Source organism: Eretmochelys imbricata, chromosome 9, assembly GCF_965152235.1.
Source record: "Eretmochelys imbricata isolate rEreImb1 chromosome 9, rEreImb1.hap1, whole genome shotgun sequence".
Classification (NCBI taxonomy): domain Eukaryota; kingdom Metazoa; phylum Chordata; order Testudines; family Cheloniidae; genus Eretmochelys; species Eretmochelys imbricata.
The window spans coordinates 3,713,446-3,735,544 of NC_135580.1; the positions used below are offsets into that span (position 1 = coordinate 3,713,446).

The window sequence follows — 22,099 nt, forward strand, 5'->3', positions numbered from 1 at the left end:
TAAAAATGAAACCCACATAGGTCACAGAACTGCAGGGCTTACAAGATGTGGCCCCCATGCTCTGCCTTTCTCCCTGCTCCAACAAAACAAGCCAGACTTCATCATTTTCTTGCTAAATACTGCGACAGAATGTTTTGCATTTGCAGGCAGCTGACCTCCACAAGCACACATGGTGAAAAGGGTCCGGCTGCTGCCAGCGACTAATCAGTTTCAGATTGTTCTCTGTATTGCCAAACAGGAGGGACCGCTGCACGCTAGGATATGTCCTTTTCATTCTATTTTCGTGTTGTGTCTTCAATATGACCCATCGTCACCCGCTTGTACAGCAGAAGAGTGCAGTTGTTGAAGGCTCTTCTGCTTGAAATGGAGATGAAAATTAGAGTTACACCCCGTGCCACTGGATGCGTGGCCAGGAATCAACATGTCCAATTTCCCTGCGCACACCCTCATCCAAAGGAGAGAATTAAAGCAAATCAGTTTGCATTTCAGATAATGCAGAGAATACTGGTGGAGCTGCTGAAGCAGCTGCGGTGTGCATTTTGTGGCCCTTTTAGCTACCATCATTTTAATACTGGGTGCATCCTCTATCAAATATATCTTGCTCGGTTTAGTGCATCTTTCCTTTCCACCTAATTTTTACTATTCTAAGTGATCTTGGGGATCTGGAAAGCTGATGTATTTAAATTTATTGAAACAAAAAAAAGTAAAATACATTACTTTACAAAGCTCATTATTTACTAGGTTCTCCATTTCATAACAACAGTGATTACTTACAATGCCTTTCCTCGAAGGATCTCAGAACACATTACAAACGTAAATGAATTAAGCCTTTTAACCTTTCTGCTCCCTCCTGCTCACTTACTAGAGTTGGTTGAAAATGTTCAGATAAAGGGACTTTTGGTGTGTGCGAATTTGCTCGCGTTTGTGATTTACTGTGCCCCTTTTTTCACCAGGTCGAATTAATTTCCCCGCTCTATGGACGGGGAAACTGAGGCACGAGGCGGGGGGGTTAAGTGATTTGCCTAGGGCTACCTCTGTGGCAGAGCTAGAACACAAAGAAAAGGAGACTGTGCAGGATTATTATTTTTCTAAATAAAAAACAGTTGAGATTTAATAACAACAAACACCCCCCACACACATTTCGTGTTTGCTGCAGAGAGCTGAAAGTTGGCGAAATCGAGCGTGCCACAGGCCTGCCGTCTCGCAGCGCAGCGACCGCAAGCGTCCGGGCAGCCCCACTGCGCAGGGCAGCCGCGCTCAGGGACCGTTTACACGCCGGGAACCGGCAGACCCAGCACCGGGCGAGAAGGAACCCAGCCGGGGTGCCACGGGCGGGAGGGACCCTCCGAGGCAGCGGGGCGGGGGCTCCCCGACACCAGCTCCGGAGAGGATCCGGAGGGGAGACAAACCCCCCCACCCGCCGCGATGCCCCGCTGGGCAAAGGGGAGTCGATCCGGAGTCCCGGACCTGCTGCTGCTGCGCTTGCACATCTGGCGCTGCAGGACCCCCCACCTCTGGCGCGGCAGGACCCCCCACCTCTGGCGCGGCAGGACCCCCCACCTCTGGCCCTGCAGGGACCCCCCCGGCCCGATTCACTCACCTTCCCCGGGGCGCCAGGGACCGCGCAGCCGGCGGGTCCCGCACCCAGCGAACCCGGAGCGCCGCCGCCGCTTCTTCACTTGTCCTTACGGCGCCTTCCCAGCGCCCAGCGCCCCGCGCCCCGCCCACCGCGGGGCTGATTGGCCCGGCCTCCCCCAGTGACGTCTTATTATGCAAATGAAGGAGGATTTCCTTCCCGGCGGCAGGAGAGGCGGAAGCTGGGGGGGGGGAGGAGCTTTCCTGGCAGCTGGGAGTCTGGATTGCCCCACGAGCGCTCCAGATGAGCCAGATGTGCCGGGAAAGGGGGGCAGGGGTGCGGGGAAATGGCTCCCTCCCAGACGGACCAGCCCGAGCAGGGAAATGCTGCCCTGCCAGATGTGCAAAGGGCAGAGTGGTAAGGGGGGGGATCATTCCCTTCCAGACGTGCAGCGCCAGAGGGGCAAGTTCTGCCCTTCCAGATGTGGCAGATGGGCAGCAGAAGAAGGGAGATTCTGTCCTTGCGAATGGGCCAGCGTGGGGCGGGAGGGGGGGTTCTTTCTTTCCCGGTGTTCAAAAGAAAAAAAAAGAGCGAGACTTTTTCTCTTCGAGATGCTCCAGCTGTTCCGCAGCAGGGAGGGGATTCTGCCCTTCCCGATGGTCTTGCATTCACACAGCTGGAGGATGGGAAGACTACTGTTGAGGCATCAGGGATGGCGGGGAGGTGGGGAAGGGGCTTCTGTGTTCTCTGTCCCTTCATCCCTAGCCCGCTGCCTGTCTCATACACACCCCTTCAACCCTCTGGAGTGACAGAGCCGGAGAAGTCAGGCTGGAACTATGTGTAAGAGGGAGATTTTAAGTATCTTCTTGAAAACACCCTGCAAAAAATCCATCCCCACAATTCTTTTAAGCTGCCTTAAAATGAATGCAAATAGGGAAGGCTTCACAGATCTGCCAGGTATCTCAAGCTGGTGCCCTTGGGCCGGGTGGGTTGAGGGGCAGACGTGCCTGCTGGACGCACAAGAGCACCTCAAAGGGACAAAGGACAGGCACGCTGCTAGGAGGCTTTAGAGCCATCTGATGAAGTGAGCTGTAGCTCACGAAAGCTCATGCTCAAATAAATTGGTTAGTCTCTAAGGTGCCACAAGTACTCCTTTTCTTTTTGCGAATACAGACTAACACGGCTGTTACTCTGAAACTAGGGGGACGGAGTCTCTCGCGGCAGCAACAGAGAGGGAGGGGGAAGGGAACCCAGGATCATGGTGACTCTTCTCCCAGAGCTAATGCTTGGAGAACAGGTCAGGATTATAATAAAGACCCTGGCAAGTTAGTTACTTGCTTTTGCCATTTCATGGATTCCAAGGCCAGGAGGGACCATTGTGATCATCTAGTCTGACCTCCTGTAGAACACCAGCCAGAGAACTTCCCTGACATAATTCCTCTAGAGTGCATTTTATCTTCTGCAGCAACAGCCCCAGCAGATGAACATGTGGGCATGAACATGTGGGCAGTGGAGGTCACTGCTTCATCCACCAGTGTGCCACCCATCCCATAAAAACAGAGCTGTCCCGAACCACTCCATCTCATCTTCAGCTTCACTCACAGCAGCCCATGGATTAATAAATGGCAAGTATGCAAATGCCTGAGCAGTGTGAGCACACCTGGCCTTTTACACATCATTCACGGGCACGCTCAGAAGTCATGCACTCTTTTATTATAATTACTAGATTTTTGCAGACTCCCATTGCAAACTGTTGGGCCCATGTAACTAAACACAAGGGGAACACTAGTAACCACAAGTTAGGGAAATCTTACAGTATCGCCCAAATGGGGGTCGAAGGGTGTCATGCTTTCAGGTGGTGTGTTCACATTCCTTACGGTAAGGTGGATGCATCCCCCTAGGAGAAAAGGAGAAGTGGGAGTCAGCTTCTGGGATGAATTCACCCACCATGCTCTGCGAGAGGCTTCTATGAGCAAATGGGACCTGCTTGCAGCAAAGTATGACATGCACGCTGCAGAGTAGTCCCAATGACCCTGCTGGGGTAGATGGCCTCTTTGTTGAGACTCTGTGATTCAGAGATCTCCATTGCAGGTCTCTCAGCCGTGGGAGGAAGCAGTTCTTCAAAAGGAACATGCCACAGACAGACATAAAGGAAAGGCCACCTTCTTACTCCTGAATTGAAAGGACCATCTGGTTTGTAGGGCCCTGTGGAGAAGATGATGGGTTGCACATGACATCAGGATCAGGGTGCCCTCTACTGTCTGAATTTATTTCCCTAACTTTAACTGTTGCAGTGAGTCAAGTATCAGAGGGTAGCCGTGTTAGTCTGGATCAACAAAACCAATGAGGAGGCCTGTGGCACCTTAAAGACTTACAGATTTATTTGGGTATAAGCTTTCGTGGGTAAAGTGGGTTTTTTACCCACGAAAGCTTATGCCCAAATAAATCTTTTAGTCTTTAAGGTGCCACTGGGTTCCTCCTTGTTTTTGTTGCAGTGAAGTGACACTACAGTAGAAAGTGTGTCTAAAATCCGAGCCAAGAAAAACTCCAAGGTTCCACTTGACAGGCATTCCTGAGAACAGTTTCTTTGGGATCTGATCCATGCACATATAAAGAATGTATATAAATAACGTACATATTTTGCGGTTATCCCTCTCTCTTCTCCACCATCTCTATGTCATCTGTCCTGAGGTCCTGGGGGGAAAATGGAACTAAAAAGCCAAGGTCCAATTATCACCCTGAACACTTTGCTTTTATGTTGTATCCCACTCATCTTCCCATTGTCTGCTTAGATTGCAAGGTTGTCTAGGCAGAGACTGTCTTTTACTTTGGTTTGTACAGAGCCTAGTAATTAATCTTAGGGAAGAGCTTTGGTACTGCAGTAATACTAACGTTTGATCTCTCTCTCTCTCTCTCTCTCTCTCTCTCTCTCTCACACACACACACACACACACACACACAGTTTCACTCAGCACCTGAGGTTCAAACAACTCCAAAATCTTAAAGCTATAACTTCATCAAAATTACTTAGGCCTTGGCAGCAAAATGAAGAATTTCCCCCTGATCTTGATGCAATTCAGCATCAGGCTCACTTGAAAGGTTCATGAACATGAGCAAACCTTTCAGGGAGTATGAGCCAATAATAAAGCCAGTACTGAAATCCCAAACCAGGCCAGTCCATTGTGGTTTCACAGCAAACATTCCATACAGCTGCTGTCTGTAGATTAAAAATGCTTGCAACTAATGACATGGGAATAATATTGCTCACCTAGACTCACGGATGTTGTGAGGATTAATTAATATTGCCAGTCTTCTTCGCTGCCTGCCCTATGCTGTTGGATAGTGTTGCACTGTTAAACACCTGTGGGGGTTACACCCCAAAGGTGACTGCACTTCAGTATGAAGAGCAGTTAATTGAATACATAGTTTGAAATGATTGGGAAGAAAGGAACTGTATAAAAGATGTTAATTACTATTAATTATTATTATTGTTGTTGTATTATTCACTCAGGCTGAAGTGCAGCAGCTGTTTAGCAGCAACCAGCAAGAACACTGTGCAACAGTGAGGAATGATGGTGTGAAGAGTATTGTATCCAAATGAAACCACAGAGGGAATTAAAATAGACAGAAAAAAAGGCACTGGGATTAATCCAAAACACTGGGGTTAGTACGACAACTGCTGGGAGAAGTTCCATGAATCTTTAAGGAGCCAGACCTTGGTTTTGTGGCTCCTGTCCTGTTCCTGTGGCTCTCCTTTAAGATTCCTGCACATGGTTTCCCCATTTTGTTTCCAATGATTCTGACACAGTGAGTCCAAGGCTGTTTTATAATCCTCAGAAGACATGTTCTTGCTTGTTACTGTCCTCGTACTCACCTAAACCACTATTCCTCCCTCCTGATCCAGGAAGCAAATGCTAGAGTACATGAAATTGTAGTCTATGGAATTATAAATTAAGGTGTTGGATACATTTCACAGCAACTCTGTCCCTGGGAAGAGCAGTAACCTGACTTCCAGCTAAAGTACAAGACATTAGAATAGACTTGGCAAGGGTGAGATATCTTTCTACACACATGAGTACTAGGTCCTTCCACCAGCTTAATATGGAGAAGTTAAATAGGCAGACACGGGTTTGCACAGCGGCTGAGCATTTTAGATTTATGCCATATTACAGAGAGGAGCCCTTGTAAGATTCTTGTAGATACATGTTCCTTCCAGGCAGACCATTTTATTGCACAAGGTGTTGTAACTAGGGGCAGGCAGATGAGGGCATGTTCTGGTTAGGGTCAGTCTGATGCTGGGGCTCAGATTATAGGAAGACTCTGGGCTCAGATTCATGTTACAATGTGCCATAGCATTGTTAGATTTTCCCTTGCCCCAAAGTCAGCTGATTTTGGACAATTTCTGCCATCATGGGCCACATCCAAACCAGATCTGAAATCAGGCCACTTCTGGGTTTAACTCAGGCACCAACCCAAGACATAACATGAGACCCTAGAAAACTGAGAGTGAGAAGGATCAGATTTGTGGTTCCATTTGGGTCCATCTCTATTGGTCCTCAAGGAGCAAGAGGAGAGTTGCTGTAAATCTCCATGGTCTAAGTAGTCACAGGTTCTCCACTCCCTGTCCAGTTGTGAATGGTAGGTTTGATTATGTGGATACCTTCCAAGAAGGAATTGGACTCCACCCTCCAGACTGCTCTATTATATCACCTAACTGCCCACATATTATACAAATCCATTCATACAAATCTGGATCACATTTAAATTTGAGATCTAAAGGATCAAATCTTCACAGCCCACCAATAATTTTGACCATCCATACTCACATTTTGAATGAAATCCATCAATATAAGCCATTTTAATTCCACTTTTCTGCCAAAATAACGCATAGAAACTGATCCCCACTCTGTTGCCAGTCAGACCAGAAATTAAAATGTACCAGATGTTGTAAATGTTGTCTAATCTGGAGTTTTCAATTAAATCCATCCTAAGAACATAAGAACGACCATATTGGGTCAGACCCAAGGTCCATCTAGCCCAGTGTCCTGTCTTTCGAAAGAGGCCAATGCCAGGTGCTCCAGAGGGAATGAACAGAACAGGTCATCATCAAGTGAACCTTTCTCTGTCGCCTGTTAGGGGGCTTATTCCTTCACCCACTTACTTCCCTGGTCCTTCTCGCATGAACAGAGAGCAACAATACCTGAAGTCCAAAGGTGCAAACAATTCGATGTTTATTGGGGTGAACTTCCAACAAGCATGATTCCAGTTTCCTTCCTTAGTGTCCCCCTTCCCAGCTCTGACACCAGAGAGCCTTACACCTGTGTCCCTGTTCCCATTCCTGCCCTTAGCCAAACATGATTCCAATTTCCCCACCCCATTCCCTGTTCCCATTTCCCCCTTTAGCAAAATATGATTCCCATTTCCCACCCACCCACTTCCTGATTGACTGCAGACTATATAGTAAAACTTGAGTTCTGCTTAGCTATACCTTAATCAACCATTTTCCTGAAATTTAACTAATCAATCCTAACATATTGTAACATGATTATGTAACCAATTATATCCCATCACCTTAATTAGTTTACACCCAGCAAAATTAATTATACAGCAGACAGAAACAGTCACAGAACCAGACAGAGATTATACAGAGAAACAATGGCAAAGTGGGAACTATAATGGCAAAACAATACAGAAGTCAGGATTTCACATCCCAGCTATTGATAAGTGAGTTCTTGCCAGACAGTATGCTATTAAACTACGTTTCCTTTTACATCTTCTAGGCACTTGCCTTTTCTCTGGAGGCGACAGGCATTATCAGGACAGGAGTGTATTCCTAACAGCCCAAGAGCACCTTCTTTCAATGGGACTAGTTTGGAATGTGAGGAGGTGACCGGTCGCTTCCCAGCTTATGGCTGCCTCTGCTGCTTAGCCAGAGGCCTTAGCCTAAGCACAGGGCCTCAGACTGTCACAGTAAGAGAAGGCCCTTACACCGGCAGACAGTGATTTTGATTCTTTCTTTTATACCTCTAGAATTAGCTAAGTGATAAGAATACACCTAAATTCTTAGAGTATAGGCCTTTACAGACAGGCCTGAATATCTATATCCTAACATCGCCCATTCCCAGCTTCTGGCAAACAAAGGCTAGGGACACTTCAGAACATGGTTTTCCATCCCTGCCCATCCTGGCTAATAGCCATTGGTGGACCTATCCTCCAGGAACTTACCCAGTTCTTTCCCAAACCCTGCTACAGTCTTGGCCCTCACAACATCCTCTGGCAAAGAGCTCCACAGGTTGCCTGTCCGTTGTGTGAAGAAATACTTCCTTTTGTTCATTTTAAACCTGTTGCCTATTAATTTCATTTGGTGACCCTGAGTTCTTGTGTTATGAGAAGGGGTAAATAACACATCCTTATTTACTTTCTTCACAACAGCCATGATTTTATAGACCTCTATCATATCCCCCCTTAGTCTTCTCTTTTCCAAGATGAAAAGTACCAGTCTTCTTAATCTGTCCTCATACAGAAGCTGTTCCATACCCCTAATCATTTTTATGCCATTTTCTGAACCTTTTCCAATTCCAATATATCTTTTTTGAGATGGGGCGACCAGATCTGTACGCAGTATTTAAGATATGGGCGTACCATGGATTTATATAGAGGCAATATGATAGTTTCCATCTTATCCAACCCTTTCCTAATGATTCCAAACATTCTCTTAGCTTTTTTTGACTGCCACTGCACATTGAGTGGATGTTTTCAGAGAACTATCCACAGTGACTCCAAGATCTCTTTGCTGAATGGTAACAGCTAATTTAGACCCCATCAAATTGGGATTATGTTTTCCAATGTGCATTGCTTTGCATTTATCCGCATTTAATTTCATCAGCCATTTTGTTGCCCAGTCACCCAGTTTTGTGAGATCCCTTTGTAATTCTTTGCAGTCTGCTTTGGACTTAACTATCTGGAGTAGTTTTGTATCATCTGCAAATTTTGCCACCTCACTGTTTACCCCTTTTTCCAGATTATTTATAAATATGTTGAACAGCACTGGTCCCAGTACAGATCCCTGGGGGACACCACTATTTACTGCTCTCCATTCTGAAAACTGACCATTTATTTCTACCCTTTGTTTCCTCACTTTTAACCAGTTACTGATCCATGAGAGGACCAGTCTTCCTCAGTTTTATCGTATGACAGCTTACTTTGCTTAAGAGCCTTTGGTGAGGGACCTTGTCAAAGACTATCTGAAAATCTAAGTACACTGTATCCACTGGGTCCACCTTGTCCACATGTTAATTGACCCCTCTCAAAGAATTCTAGTAGATTGGTGAGGCATGATTTCCCTTTACAAAAACCATTTGAACTCTTCCCCAACAAATCATGTTCATCTATGTGTCTGATAATTCTGTTCTTTACTATAGTTTCAACCAATTTGCCTAGGACTGAAGTTAGGCTTGTCAGCCTGTAATTGCCGAGATTGCCTCTGGAGCCTTTTATAAAAATTGGTATCACATTCACTATCCTCCGGTCAGCTGCGCCGATGTAGCCCCAGAGTGTAGACCTGCCCAAAGTTAGAACATCTAAAAGCCTCCTCAGTGATGTTGGTAGGTCTCCTACTGTGAGATTCTATTCCACAGGGTGGCAACCTGGGATTGTTGCTTGAAGGCCTCCACAAATCATCTTGCTCCGGTGTACTGTGACTAGATGACAGTTTTTAGCTCCCATTATAGGGAGGAAAAGCACTTAGCAATGCTGACATTCTGCACCGCCTAAATAGGATGACACCACTTAAAGGACACCGAAATGGCTAGTAGACACAAGACATAACATACCACTTTTTTTCTCTTATTTGATTATAAAACTCATGTATTTCTTTGTGTATTTTTTAATTAGAATAAGTGTTTCCATACTCTTTTTTTCTAAAAAACAAAACTTCTGGGGGCCCAGATCTTAGAAGCAACCGTCCTGCACAATAACAATACAGTAACAATAACAAACAATAAATGAGTGTGGTCATGCAACAGAGGAAATAGCTACACATTTAATAGAGGAACAAATTTCTCCTTGCAGCTCCCAGGGGGTTATTGTAATCAACAGCAGTTCATTGTTTTCCCTAAAAAAATGAAAGAAAAATCCTTTTGACAATGGACTTTTAAGTCTTTGATTTCCTTTCAGCAGTAATAAGGAATTGTTAACCTTTAGACTCACAGTTTGTGTGTAAGTGAGTTAAGGATTGCTTTCGGAAAACCCTTAAAAGGTTACATGGCTAAAGAAACAAACTCACAGGCTGCAGAAAACCTTACCCACTATTTGTGTAAGGCAACCTTGGTAAGCAGGGCTCTGATATTAATATCCCAGTTTTATTACAACTGAAAATCTAGAACCCCGTGGTTATATGTCAGCACATTTTCAATAAGCAACTAGATCCATCACTGGTGTAAATCAGTAGCTCCCCTGAAGTCAATGGGCCAGATCTTCTGCTAGTGTAAACCGGCGTAACGCCATTGGAGCTACACCAGTAGTTCACACTAGCATGAAATGGTTGGTTGGGCAGAACTCCTCTCTCCACAAAGGCTGACCACGGGCACAGCTGTCATGCATTTCAGAGAGCAGTGTATTTCCAGACAGAGTATTGTTCTTTATTTGGTGTACAGGCCCACAGTAAGAGACAGTCCCAGCCCTGCACAGCTTACAGCCTAGACACAGGAGACAGGCAGAAGATGAGGGGAAGTACTGGCATTCTACAGAAGGAGAACTGAAGCAAAAAGAGATTTATTTTATTTTCTCAAGGTCACACAGGGAGCCTGTGGCAGAGTCAGAAACTGAAGCCAGCTCTCTTGAGGCCTAGTCTAGGGCTTTAACCAAAAGACCAGCTTTTCTCTCAGGAATGGCCGTCCATCACCACAAAAAAGGGCCCATCAGACAAAGGCGACTGGCCAGTTTCATTCTGCCATAACACCACTGACCTCAGCAGATTTACATTAGGGAAGACTTTGGGCTAACAAGTCACCCTTGCAAAGTTAGCCCCAGTATTCCCTAACCTAAACAGCCAGGCTTCCCAGTGACTTTAATGGTGGTTGGATCAAGCCCCAAATTTGTTGACCCATCATTACCATCCTGATAATGAAGAGGCAAAAAAACCCAAAGACTATTTGCTTTGCCTGTTAAGGAAAAAGGAGGAAACAAACATTTGCAAAGCTGCACGAACATCAGCAGCCTCTCAGGGACAAAAGCCTTTGAAACTTTGGGAGAAAATTGCAAAAACTTGGACTAATTGAACTGGGATGCAGCAAACAGCAGTACAAGTCACTGGAAGAGGTACTGAATTTATATGAAGAACAATCAAAGAACTCTCCACACATGGTTAGATTAAACAATCACTTTCTCCAAGTACTGCAAGGGAGGGCCTTTGAGGGACGTTTGCTCGGGATGGTGGCCCAAGGGGGTATAACTTGATGTACTAGACCAATATTAAGTGAAGGAAAATTGGGTGGAATTGCTGGCAGCCCCACTGCACAGAAGACTCTATAGGAAACTCTCCTGTACTTGGAAATGGATCTCCAGATGCAGGGGAGCTGGAACAATTTTTATAGTGGGGGTGCTGAGAGCCATTAAACCAAACTGTAAACCCTGTATCGGATGGACACCATTTCAAGCCTGAGTGTGGGGCAGCACCCCCAGCATCCCTAGTTCCAGTACCTATGTCCGGATGCATCTTTTTCTATGTAATTAAGTACGTGTTAAAGACCTCTGAAGAGGGGGAAATCCAAGAAAAATGTGATGGATAGAAAAGCACAAAAGAAAGGGATTTGCAGAGAGAAAACGACTGGGGCAGAAAAATAGCACCTTGAAACTTACAAGGGCAAGACTCGCTCTAGCCTGTGCCCTTGCTTGGCTCCTGGCAACGAGCCATCAACTAGAATAAAGAGGCGACAGCATCTGACAATGAGGTTTCCAAGTTGTTACCCAGCGATTTAAAGATGTGCCTGACAGGTTGTAAGTTAGCTGACCTCAGGAGTTTCACAATGTAGCAGAGAAGCTTCTGATAAGAGTAATTGGCCAAAATGAGACAAACAATAAACTCATACTTTAGTCTGTTTCAGAAAACAAAGGTCATGGGGACTTTTATAGTTTTTTCAGTTAACTTAATTTTATTTCTCTGCATCTGGTGCTGTTGAAAGATCCTGAATTAACAGCCCTGAAAGTCAAAGTCCTCTGCTTATCCACAGACCAGATGCAACACAGAGGGCATCAGGGTAAGATTCCCCAACACCACCCTGCTAACGTGGCTTTAACCATGACCTTGAGGAACCATCCCCAGAGGCATAAGTAGGTGTTCATTCTCCATGGTCTCTCTCCACGTTGAGGGTGCATGCAAGGCTGCCAGCTAGTGCCAGGGGCGATGGTGGGTTTTGTGATGTGGACACTTGGGCTGACACTGTTTTCATTTCAGCTTTCAGAGTGGGATGCATGGTCCATAAGAACTGTTGGTGGTACAAGCTGAAGACCAATCAGCTCCCTTGAGCTATATGTAGCCGTAGGCCATATGTCATTTCTTTAGCACTGGCTTTGATGGATACCTTGCCTTACCTTCCTGCGCTAACCTCTAGTTCTGTATTGCTGTGTGCTGTTGAATGGGTTACAGTGTTTCACTCAGAGGTGGTTGCATTTCAGTGGTGAGCAAATTAATGTGCTTATGTGCAGTGAACTTTTTACAGAAGCCGACGCTGCCTAGGCAACCTCCTGTCTTAAGAGACCACCCCAAAAAAACATTGCCTATTCCCCTTTTCTTGGAAGACCGCTTCCCGCAAGTGACCAACTTTTGCTGGTCCAGCAGATGGCCACATAAGATAGATTTCACCACACGTAGTTTGTACCAGCAATTAATACATTATTTTGCGATGGAGAACACCATATACTGTACATTGCAAGATTGTGCTCAAGTAGCCGTATGAACCTGGCATGTTCGCTCTGTGCTGAGCCCAAGTACAGCAAAGTCTCCATTCTCATAGAACAACTCTTGTCCACAGAGCAGCAGATACCTGAATACCGCAGATCAGCTCCCGACCCTGCGGATGAGTGGGTTGTGCTAGTCCCTGTTGTTTTGTGTACCGTGTTCTGGGCAATAGCATGAAAGGACTCCATGTTTCTAAAACTAAACTGACTCTTTATTCTGACATCTATTTACAGAGATGCTGCAACCGCAGCTAGCATTCTAGCCACGTACATCCAGATTGCCTTTCTGGGCTCTCTTCCAAACTCTTCTGTCCTGCAACCTGTTTTTCTCCCTCCAGGTTCCATGCAGGTTGCTACATCTATGATGGAACTGCAGAAATATTTTGCTTGCATTTAAGTGAGTTTAAAAATATTAAACTTAGCAACAGAAATGTCTATATACAAGTTCTGCTCTGCATTGAGCAAGTGACAGTAAATCAGGGTGAGATAACATTAATGTCATCTAGTAACCTTTAAGTCTTAGCAAATGGGATGTTAGGAATCATTTCAAAAGGGATAGAGAATAAGACAGAGAATATCTTATTGCCCTTATATAAATCCATGGTACACCCACATCTTGAATACTGTGTACAGATGTGGTCCCCTCATCTCAAAAAAGATATACTGGCATTAGAAAAGGTTCAGAAAGGGGCAACTAAAATGATTAGGGGCTTGGAACGGGTCCCATATGAGGAGAGATTAAAGAGGCTAGGACTTTTCAGCTTGGAAAAGAGGAGACTAAGGGGGGATATGAGAGAGATCTATAAAATCATGAATGGTGTGGAGAAAGCGAATAAGGAAAAGTTATTTACTTGTTCCCATAATGTAAGAATTAGGGGCCACCAAATGAAATTAATGGGTAGCAGGTTTAAAACAAATAAAAGGAAGCTCTCTTCACTCAGCGCACAGTCAACCTGTGGAAATCCTTGCCTGAGGAGGTTGTGAAGGCTAGGACCATAACAGGGTTTAAAAGAGAACTGGATAAATTCATGGAGGTTAAGTCCATTAATGGCTATTAGCCAGGATGGGCAAGGAATGGTGTCCTTAGCCTCTGTTCATCAGAAAATGAAGACGGATGGCAGGAGAGAGATCACTTGATCATTACCTGTTAGGTTCAATCCCTCTGGGGCACCTGGCATTGGCCACTGTCGGTAGACAGGATGCTGGGCTGGATGGACCTTTGGTCTGACCCAGTCTGGCCATTCTTATGTTCTTATGTTCTTAAACAGTTAGACGTCTGTGTCTGGGAGTGGGGGAAGTCTGCAAATATCCACCTCGTAAACGACAAGAACACTCTGTGCTACTGAAGAAGAGAGCCTCTTTCTGGAGCTTTTTACTCTGTTAAACTACCTAGTCCATTATTTTCAGCCGTGGGATTTTTCCACTAACACATCTTCATTAATGGCACAATGGGGTTATTTCTCATACAAACCAAAATTGCCTCTGATTAAAAATGTTCCCCAACCTGAGCCTAGTAAATGGCATAGTGGATTCACATTCACTAGCACGAGAAACAAACTCCAAAATAGAACTAGACAATTACCAACCAAATGTTCTGTAATTATCTTTTCTTTCCTGGCCAGCTGAATGATGAAGACAGCAGACAACGTGTGCAGCTTATGATTAGAGCTGGTCGAATAGGCAAAAAGCCTAATTCAAGAATATTTTCATGAATCAAAAGTACCATGCTGGGTGGACTGCAATTTGTGGGGCTGAGACTGTGAGGGGCACTTAATTCTGAAAAGCACATAAGTCCAATAGGACTTAAAGTTAAGCACATGCTTAAGTGCTTTCCTTAATAGGGATGGTCTTATACATATTTAAGTACTTACCTGAATTAAAAATGTTCAGTAAAGCCCCACGTATTTATGAAAATATTTTTGCATCTGGAGTGTAGCCCAAATTACAACTCTGGGCAGATCTTGCTGTTTTCTGTAACCTATGTGCTGTGCTTATGGTCTACAGTGCTTGTCACTTTAGAAATGTTGATAGAGAGATATATAGCTGTGTGGTGCTTATTATTCATTATTATTTATTATTCATTCAGAGGTTTCGGTTGTCCAATTTAGGAGCAGAAATAAGAGCATGTGTTTTGATACGAAACACAGCACACCAGTTGAAATGAACAACCTGTAGTCTGCAAATGATTCATCCAAAATATTCAGTGGCTACTTCTAAATGGTGAGGATTTTCAAACAAAATTGGGATCGGAGGGCTAAGTATTTCCTATTAGAAAAGGGGCTAAATTCGTCAGCGAAATTATTTGCAACAGATATTCTGGCCAGTTCCTCTCGTAATGAGATGAACACAGATGTCACTGACAGCACGATTTTTTAAAGTTGCTCGTGAAGGTGACAGGTCGAAATTCAACCTTTTAAAAATACTTGTAGATAAATTAATTCATCCTGATCGTGAAGAAAATCCGAAAATCCCTGTTGGTGCGTCTTACATGAGGGCAGACACATAGCTCCGATCCCCCTTGTCAGAGCTGGGTGACCTGGAAGACTCCTATGAGCCAGACTTATCGGATTCCACTCAGCCAAGGAACTGAGGACACGGGTGCCGGGCAAACCAGCCCAAGGCCTTTTATTTAAACGTTGGAAATCTGAACAGGGCCCCCCGTGCAAACAGGAGGGAGAGCTTCCATTATCCCGTCGCCCTGGGCCCACCACCATCGGCTTAGCCTCATTTCCCCTTCTTTTCAAATGCAGCAGCTTAACCAGAGCACCACTCACGGTCAGGCCCAATCCCACCAACTAAGGAGGAAGGGTGTGCAATGGAGAGATTGATTTATGAAGGAGGATTAGGGGCTGGGTGGCGGCTTTAAGAGGGCGCCTGTGCTGGGGAGGAGGTTGTCTGCTCTAGTGACAATGCCCAGAGGTTCAGCATCCCACTGCTCTCCTAGAGTCAGAGATTCCTAGGCCAAAAGGGATCACAGACTGATCTCCTGCGTAACACAGGGCAGAAAACTGCCCCAAGACTGTGCACCTGCTCAAGGCTTGGCACAATCTGGTTCTAAATTTACTCTGCAGAACTTGGACAAAGGGAGCTCCCCATGTGTGTCTGCGTCTGGGGGTGTGTCTAGGTTGCAATCAGGGGCTTTAATCTCTCCAGCTCAGGTTCAGGAGCAGTGAAGCCATGATAACAAGCGCTTCTGTGTGGGCTAACCAGCCAAACAATTACCCAGGGTTCCCGGTGGGCTTGTAGGGTCTCGAGGGAAGTGTGCACTGCCCTGGCTTCCCGGCTCTGGCACCCGAGCTAGCTAGCTTAAAGCTCGCTCAGGTATGTCTAGCTGCGCTGCAGTCACCCCTGGTGAGTGCAGTATAGACACACCCTGTGTGTGTGTTTAGGTGGGGGCGGGACAAGAAAGGTGTAAACAGGAGAGGAATGACTGAGTTTGGCACAGCTGGGGTGAAACTAACAGTGAATGGGATGAAGTTAGTAAATGGGAAACGTAGGCTGAATGATCAGGAGATGCTTGCAGAGTGTGCTGTCCTTACACACGGTTTCTAACCATCAGAGGAGTGAAGTTCTGGAACAGCCTTCCAAGGGGAGCAGTGGGGGCAAAAGACATATCTGGCTTCAAGACTAAGCTTGATAAGTTTATGGAGGGGATGATATGATGGGATAGCCTAATTTTGGCAATTAATTGATCTTTGATTATTAGCAGTAAATAGGCCCAATGGCCTGTGATGAGATGTTAGAGGGGGTAGGATCTGAGTTACTACAGAGAATTCTTTCCTGGGTGTCTGGCGGATGAGTCTTGCTCACATGCACAGGGTTTAGCTGATTGCCATATTTGGGGTCGGGAAGGAATTTTTCTCCAGGGCAGATTGGCAGAAGCCCTGGAGGTTTTTCATCTTCCTCTGCAGCGTGGGGCACGGGTCACTTGCTGGAGGATTCTCTGCACCTTGAAGTCTTTAAACCACGATTTGAGGACTTCAATAGCTCAGACTTAGGTCAGGGGTTTGTTACAGGAGTGGGTGGGTGAGATTCTGTGGCCTGCGTTGTACAGGAGGTCAGACTAGATGATCATAATGGTCCCTTCTGACCTTAAAGTCTATGATTCTACACCAGGCTGTGTAGGAAAGGGGTAGAAATCCCACATCTTGGGAAATGTTCAAGCAGAATGAGGACAGCACTGAAAATGTAACAACCCAGCACTGCTGAGGGATGGCACAGACTAAATGATGGGTCCTTCCCACCTCGAAGGTTTATTCCTCATTGTAAATCCACCACTGCCAAACAACAATAGACCGGGGTTTGCAAATCTTCCCCACACAGGACTCCCTCTGACGTCTGTGGGAATCCAGTGACTTTTGGGATGTGGTCTGCAGGATGCTGGGCTTCAGAAAGCATATGTGGCACCATCTCGCCTCTCTGCTGATTAGATGGAAGTAGTGAAATTACAGCCTAGATCAAATTCGCCAGAGCTCCTGAATGTTTTCAGAGCAAGGACAGGCTATTTTGCATGAGTCCAAGTGTGAGAGGGATAATGGGTATAACTGCACCAGTATTTGAAATGTCACCAAGGGCTAATTCTAGTTACAATACTTAGCAACAAGAATGTCTGTTGAACTACACCACTGGCTCTTAACCTTTTCCATACCATGACCCCAAACCCTGCGTCTTGCCAGGACCCTTCTGGCCACCAGGTTGAGAAACTCTCACACCCCAGAGCCCTGAGGGTGCTTGGTTTTTTTTGGAGAATGAAAAATAATGCACGGTAGGTTGTTGGAAAGAAAACTCCTGGTCATGCCTTATCAAGAAATCAGACTCCACAGGCATGTGTACTATGAAGTGGATGCACCAGCCATCTCTTCCCGAAACAGAAAGAACATAAGATCATCCAGGCTGGGTCAGACCAAAGGTCCATCTAGCTCAGTATTCTGTCTGCCGACAGTGGCCAGTGCCAGGTGCCCCAGAGGGAATGAACAGAACAGGGAATCATCAAGTGATCCGTGCCCTGTCGCCCATTCCCAGCTTCTGGCAAACAGAGTCTGGGGACACCATCCCTGCCCATCCTGGCTAATAGCCATTGATGGACCTAACCTCCATGAACGTATCTAGTTCTTTCTTGAATCCTGTTATAGTCTTGGCCTTCACCACATCCTCTGGCAAAGAGTTCCACAGGTTGACTGTGAGTTGTGTGAAAAAATACTTCCCTTCTGTTTGTTTTAAACCTGCTGCCTATTAACTGCATTTGGTGACCCCTAGTTCTTGTGTTATCAGAAGGAGTAAATAACACTTCCGTATTTACTTTCTCCATACCAGTCATGATTTTATAGACCTCTATCATATTCCCTCTTAGTCGTCTCTTTTCCAAGCTGAAAAATCTCAGTTTTATTAATCTCTCCTCACATGGCAGCCGTTCCATACCTCTAATAATTTTTGTTGCCCTTTTTCTGATCCTTTTCCAATTCCAATATACCTTTTTTGAGATGGGGTGACCATATCTGCACGCAGTATTCAAGGTGTGGGCGTACCATGGATTTATCTAGAGGCAATGTGATATTTTCTGTCTTATCATCTATCCCTTTCTTAATGATTCCCAACATTCTGTTTGCTTTTTTGACTGCCATTGCATCCAATGAAGTGAGCTGTAGCTCATGAAAACTTATGTTCAAATTAATTTGTTAGTCTCTAAGGTGCCACAAGTCCTCCTTTTCTTTTTGTGGATACAGACTAACACGGCTGCTACTCTGAAAGCTGCACATTAAGTGGATGTTTTCAGAGCACTATCCACAATGACTCCAAGATCTCTTTCTTGTGTGGTAACAACCAATTTAGACCCCATCATTTTATATGTATGGTTGGGATTATGTTTTCCAGTGTGCATTACTTTGCATTTATCCACATTGAATTTCATCTGCCATTTTGTTGCCCAGTCACCCAGTTTTGAGAGATTCTTTTGTAGCTCTTCACAGTCTGCCTGGGACTTAACTATCTTGAGCAATTTTGTTTCATCTGCAAATTTTGCTGCCTCACGGTTTACCCCTTTTTCCAGATCATTTCTGAATATATTGAATAGGACTGGCCCCAGTACAGATTCCTGGGAGACACCACTATTTACCTCTCTCTATTCTGAAACTGACCATTTATTCCTACCCTTTGTTTCCTATCTTTTAACCAGTTACTAATCCATGAGAGGACCTTCTTCCCTCTTATCCCATGACTGCTTGCTTTGCTTAAGAGCCTTTGGTGAGGGACCTTGTCAAAGGCTTTCTGAAAATCTAAGTACACTATATCCACTGGATCCCCCTTGTCCACATTCTTGTTGAGCCCCTAAAAGAATTCTAGGAGATTGGTGAGGCAGGATTTCCCTTTACAAAACCCATGTTGATGCTTCCCCAACAAATTATGTTCATCCATCTGTCTGACAAGTTTGTTCTTTGCTTTAGTTTCAACCAATTTGCCTAGTACTGAAGTTAGGCTTACTGGCCTGTAACTTCCAGGATCACTCCTGGAGCCCTTTTTAAAAACTGGTGTTACAGCAGCTCTCCTCCAGTCATTTGGTACAGAAGCTGATTTAAATTATAGGTTACAGACTACAGTTAGTCATTTGAGTTCCTTCAGAACTCTTGGGTGAATCTCATCTGGTCCTGGTGACTTATTACTGTTTAGTTTGTCAGTTTGTTCCAAAACCTCCTCTAACGACACCTCAGTCTGGGACAGTTCTTCAGATTTGTCACCTAAAAAGAATGGCTCAGGTTTGGGAATCTCCCTCACACCCTCAGCCATGAAGACCAATGCAAAGAATTCATGTAGTTTCTCCACAATGGGTTATAGTCCCTGAGTGTTCATTTAGCATCTTGATTGTCCAGTGGCCCCACTGGTTGTTTAGTAGGCTTCCTGCTTCTGATGTACTCAAACATTTTTTTGATGTTACTTTTTGAGTCTTTGGTTAGCTATTCTTCAAATTCTTTTTCGGCCTTCCGAATTATATTTTTACACTTCATTTTCCAGAGTTTATGCTCCTTTCTATTTTCCTGACTAGGATTTAACTTCCACTTTTTTAAGGATGCCTTTTTGCCTCTCACTGCTTCTTTTACTTTGTTGTTTAGCCACGGTGGCACTTTTTTGGTTCCCTTACTATGTTTTTTAATTTGGGGTATATATTTAAGTTGAGCTTCTATTATGGTGTCTTTAAAAAGTTTCCATGCACCTTGCAGGGATCTCACTTTTGCGCTGTACCTTTTAATTTCTGTTTAATTAACCTCCTCATTTTAGTGTAGTTCCCTTTCTGAAATTAAATGCTACCATGGTGGACTGCTGTGGGGTTTTCCTTGCCACAGGGATGTTACATTTAGTTATATTATGGTCACCATTACTAAGCGGTCCAGCTATATTCACCTCTTGGACCAGATCCTGTGCTCCACTTAGGACTAAATCAAGAACTGCCTCTCCTCTTGTGGGTTCCAGGACTAGCTGCTCCAAGAAGCAGTCAGTTAAGGTGTCAAGAGATTTCTCTGCATCACGTCCTGGGGTGACATGTACCCAGTCAATATGGGGATAGTTGAAATGACACTTTATTATTGAGTTTTTTATTTTAATAGCCTCTCTGCATGTGGGGCAGGGAAAATTTTCTGCCCAGATAAACTACTGTACATTTACCAATTTCTGCTATGAAACAAGCCGTGCCTTAGCCTTGCATCCAGACTGGTTGACAAGGTGTAACATGCAAAGCAAGAGTTCACAAAAGACCTACTATCCTCCTTCCATTAACCTCTCAGATTAATCAAGTGAAATGTAGAGAGATTGTGTTTTTTTCAAATCACACTATTTTTATACATTATTCAGGGCTTTACCTGACAGGCTGCTACTGGGCAGTAAGGGTGTCTTTTATTGCTTTTTAATAAGCAGTGAATGCAGGGTACAAGCACAGCTGCTAAATCACAGTTGCCTAATAATACTGAGCTAAGGCAAGTGCTTTGAATTGTCTCATGTTCCCAGAACCAGGGGGAGCAATGATGGATTACATTTGCAGCATTCGAGCCCAGAACTAAAGTTAGGTGAATGCCTGCAAAAAAGCCAAGAAAACTGCCCGTAGAGGCCGATTGAAGAAGTCACTTTAAGAATTAGAGACGGAGGGTATGTCTACACTACAAAATTAGGTCGAATTTATAGAAGTCGGTTTTTTAGAAATCGTTTTTAGATAGTCGATTTGTGTGTGTCCCCACACAAAATGCTCCAAGTGCATTAACTCGGCGGAGTGCTTCCACAGTACCAAGGCTAGCGTCGACTTCCGGATTGTTGCACTGTGGGTGGCTATCCCACAGTTCCCGCAGTCTCCGCTGCCCACTGGAATTCTGGATTGAGATCCCAATGCCTGATGGGGCTAAAACATTGTCGTGGGTGGTTCTGGGTACATGTCATCAGGCCCTCCTTCCCTCCCTCCCTCTGTGAAAGCAATGGCAGACAATCATTTTGCACCTTTTTTCATGAGTTACCTGTGCAGACGCCATACCACGGCAAGCATGGAGCCCGCTCAGCTCACGGTCACCGTATGTCTCCTGTGTGCTGGCAGACGCAGTACGGCATTGCTACACAGCAGCAGCAACCCATTGCCTTGTGGCAGCAGACGGTACAATAGGACTGGTAGCCGTCATTGTCATGTCCGAGGTGCTCCTGGCCACGTCAGCCAGGAGCGCCTGGGCAGACATGGGTGCAGGGATTACATTAGAAGTGACTCAACCAGGTCACCCTCTTTAATCCTGCAGCCAGTCCTATTCTACCATCTTTTGGTGGGCAGGCAGGCAATATGGATGGCTAGCAGTCCTATTGTACCATCTTTTGCCAGGCAGACAGGAGATGAGGATGGCTAGCAGTCCTACTGTACCATCATCTGCCGAGCAGCCAAGAGATGTGGATGTCGTGCAGTCCTTCTGCACCATCTGCTGCCTGCCAAAGATGTAGAAGATAGATGGAGTGGATCAAAACAAGAAATAGACCAGATTTGCTTTGTACTCATTTGCTCCTCCGTCCCTCCATGAAGTCCTGCCTGAAATACTCCTTGATGTAAAGCCACCCCCTTTGTTGATTTTAATTCTCTGTAAGCCAGCCCTGTAAGCCGTGTAGTCAGTCGCCCCTCCCTCCATCAGAGCAATGGCAGACAATCATTCTGAGCCTTTTTTCTGTGCGGACGCCATACCACGACAAGCATGGAGCCCGCTAGCTCACTTTGGCAATTAGGAGCACATTAAACACCACACGCATTATCCAGCAGTATATGGAGCACCAGAACCTGGCAGAGCAATACCAGGCGAGTAGGCGACGTCAGCGCGGTGACGTGAGTGATGAGGACATGGACACAGACTTCTCTGAAAGCATGGGCCCTGCCAATGAGGGCATCATGGTGCTAATGGGGCAGGTTCATGCCGTGGAACGCCGATTCTGGGCCCGGGAAACAAGCACAGACTGGTGGGACCGCATAGTGTTGCAGGTCTGGGACGATTCCCAGTGGCTGCAAAACTTTCGCATGCGTAAGGGCACTTTCATGGAACTTTGTGACTTGCTTTCCCCTGCTCT

The 22,099-nt window shown here is 45.3% G+C and overlaps 1 protein-coding gene across 4 annotated transcripts in view; it reads right to left on the minus strand.

Moving 5' to 3' along the window:
* The window catches only part of IL1RAP (interleukin 1 receptor accessory protein), a 61,037-nt gene extending 59,339 nt beyond the window's left edge, over nucleotides 1-1,698 (minus strand). For all 4 annotated transcript variants that reach the window (XM_077826473.1, XM_077826476.1, XM_077826475.1 and 1 more), the window contains exon 1: nucleotides 1,601-1,698. The gene's annotated coding sequence lies outside the window, so the exon portion shown is untranslated. The remainder of the gene's footprint in view (nucleotides 1-1,600) is intronic.
* Nucleotides 1,699-22,099: the final 20,401 nt, after the last annotated feature.